This window comes from Cupressus sempervirens, chromosome 7 (assembly GCF_028749045.1).
Source record: "Cupressus sempervirens isolate cs-2001-9-10 chromosome 7, ASM2874904v1, whole genome shotgun sequence".
Taxonomy (NCBI): Eukaryota; Viridiplantae; Streptophyta; class Pinopsida; order Cupressales; family Cupressaceae; genus Cupressus; species Cupressus sempervirens.
Window position 1 is genome coordinate 683898798 of NC_143124.1, and position 3422 is coordinate 683902219.

The window sequence follows — 3422 nt, forward strand, 5'->3', positions numbered from 1 at the left end:
GTAGGCATTCGTTGGGGGATTCGCGCCGATGGCATAAATTTATGAGGTCGGCAGAGGTGCAAAAGATTGCCATCGGTTAGGAGATGTGAGTTCATGGAGCCAAGGGACTGAAATGGTCATCGAGCTCATTCGATCAACTGGATGAATTTCACCTTGAAGGGGCCCAATCCAAAAGTTCTGGAGGTCATCTCTTGGAACTCTTGAGAACAGGGCCCATCTTACATGCAAACTCTGCTACTGCGCAAACATAGGTTGCAATTAAAGAGAAATTGCAAGGCCGTCACAGTGGCCCGAGGCCAATGGCTCCGACTAAGTCAATTTTCTCTTGCAATCACCATGCCGCCATTCACAAAGAGATCTCCCCATTCACTTGTGACGCGACGCACAATCCAATGTCTAGACACGAGCTCGCCCTTGAAAGAAAGACCACTTTCCAAGACATCCCCCGATGACACATTGAAACGTCAACCGCTGTCGAACCACTCCCAATGTTGTGCCGATCGAGTTGGCATAGAGGCGACCTTATGGAGCTCCCGCGTAGCAATCGGGATGTACTTTCGTGCCCATCTCTCACAAAAACCAATGTTAGCTATGGACAAATTTGGAATCCAAGGGCTCGCATCCATCGATATCGTCGGCACTGGGTCTATATATTCAAAGGCCACGGAGAGGTTCCGATAAGAGAAGCTCCCTTGCTCGCTCGCACAAACATCCCAAATTCTAGACACAAGCTCCCGCCCTTAGCATCGCTCTCCAGATCACTGCAATGACACATTGGAACGACAACCACTATTGAACAACTCCCGAAATTGTGGCAATGGAGTGAGAAAGAAGAGAAACTTTGGGGAGCCGCGCATAGCAAACGGGCTGTGCTGCTGCTTCATTCCGCTCTTATATAGATCCGAAATCATTAATTTCATTTGGAATTCGAGGCTGCATTCGTCCTTGCTCAAACAAGAAATGGCTCTTCTAATCGAATGGCCACGGGGAGCTTCCGATAACAAAGGCTCCCTTGTCACTCGTGATGCGCAGGCCAACTGCTAGACGACGGGTCACCCTTCAAATCGCTGCCCAGCCAACCACCACAACGGCACCATTGGAATGACAACCGCTGCCGAACCATTTTGAAAATTTTGTGCCAAAGAAGTTGTTGCGTAGAGAACGACTCTGGGAGAGAGAGCCCTCGCATAGCAAAATTGGGATGGCTTCACGGCCCTCCCAATAGAAACGATGCTGGTGCCAATATTCCAAAAATCCGAATAACGTGTCTTTCGCGAACACCAGCACTGATTTCTATTGGGGAGGGTCGCCGAGAACTTTTGTTATCAAAGCTCCCATTGTAAGCCGCGATAGGCACACAAAAAATTGCTAGAGCCCCAAGCACCCACCTCATGGCTACACAAGGGCTCGCCATTAGTAGATCAACTTCAAAATCGCTGAACAGACGCGCTGTGGAATGGAAACCGCTGCCAAGCCTCTTCCGTAATTGCGTCGGTCGAGTGATTGAAGAAGGTGATCTAAGAGAGAGTCCAAGGCTAGGGATTCGTTGGGGGATTCGTGCCGATAGCAAAAAAATTATGCAATACCCGAGCAACACCGGACGGAGGTGCTAGACGAGGGCTCCCGTTTTAGATCGAGTTTTAAAATCACCAAGTAGACGCGGTGAGGACTGGCAACCGCTGCCAAACCTTTTTCCAAAATTGCGCCAGCTGAGTGACAAGAAAACATGATCTAAAGGAGAGTCAAGGAATAGCACCCTCGAGGGTGGGCTTCATGCCCCTCTAATTGATTCAACGTCGGCGTCCACCGTTTCAAAATCTGACATATCCATCCGCCCTGACAGCGGCATTGAATCAATGAGGGGGGCATGGGAGAGGCTCGCGGCAACCACCTCTCCCGTTGTAGCCACGATAGGCACGCAAAAAATTTTGCTAGAGCGCCAAGCACCCACCTCATGGCTAGAGACAAGGGCTCGCCATTAGATCAACTTCGAAATCGCTGAACAGACACGCTGTAGAATGGCAACCGCTGCCAAGTCTCTTCCGTAGTTGCGTCGGTCGAGTGATTGAAGAAGGTGATCTAAGAGAGGGTCCAAGCGTAGGCATTCGATGGGAGATTCGCGCCGATGGCATAAATTTATGCAATACCCGAGCAACACCGGACGGAGGTGCTAGATGAGGGCTCCCGTTTTAGATCGAGTTTTAAAATCACCAAGTAGACGCAGTGAGGGCTGGCAACCGCTGCCAAACCTTTTTCCAAAATTGTGGCAGCTGAGTGACAAGAAAACATGATCTAAAGGAGAGTCCAAGAATAGCACCCTCGAGGGTGGGCTTCATGCCCCTCTAATAGATTCAACGTCGGTGTCCACCGTTTCAAAATCTGATATATCCATCCGCCCTGACAGCGGCATTGAATCAATGAGGGGGGCACAGGAGAGGCTCGCGGCAACCACCTCTCCCCTTGTAGCCGCGATAGGCACGCAAAAAAATTTTCCTAGAGCGCCAAGCACCCACCTCATGGCTAGAGACAAGGGCTCGCCATTAGATCAGCTTCAGAATTGCTGAACAGATGCACTGTAGAATGGCAACCGCTGCCAAGTCTCTTCCGCAGTTGCGTCGGTCGAGTGATTGAAGAAGGTGATCTTAGAGAGGGTCCAAGCGTAGGCATTCATTGGGGGATTCGCGCCGATGGCATAAATTTATGTAATACCCGAGCAACACCGGACGGAGGTGCTAGACGAGGGCTCCCGTTTTAGATCGAGTTTTAAAATCACCAGGTAGGCGCAGTGAGGGCTGGCAACCGCTGCCAAACCTTTTTCCGAAATTGTGCCAGCTGAGTGACAAGAAAACATGATCTAAAGGAGAGTCCAGGAATAGCACCCTCGAGGGTGGGCTTCATGCCCCTCTAATTGATTCAATGTTGGCGTCCACCGTTTCAAAATCTGACATATCCATCCGCCCTGATAGTGGCGTTGAATCAATGAGGGGGGCACAGGAGAGGCTCGTGGCAACCACCTCTCCCCTTGTAGCCGCCATGATAGGCATGCAAAAAATTTTGCTAGAGCGCCAAGCACCCACCTCATGGCTAGAGACAAGGGCTTGCCATTAGATCAACTTCGAAATCGCTGAACAGACGCGCTGTAGAATGGCAACCACTGCCAAGTCTCTTTCATAGTTGCGTCGGTCGAGTGATCAAAGAAGGTGATCTAAGAGAGGGTCCAAGTGTGTAGGCATTCGTTGGGGGATTCGCGTCGATGGCATAAATTTATGCAATACTCGAGCAACACCGGACGGAGGTGCTAGACAAGGTCTCCCATTTTAGACCGAGTTTTAAAATCACCAAGTAGACGCGGTGAGGGCTGGCAACCGCTACCAAACCTTTTTCTGAAATTGTGCCACCTGAGTGACAAGAAAACATGATCT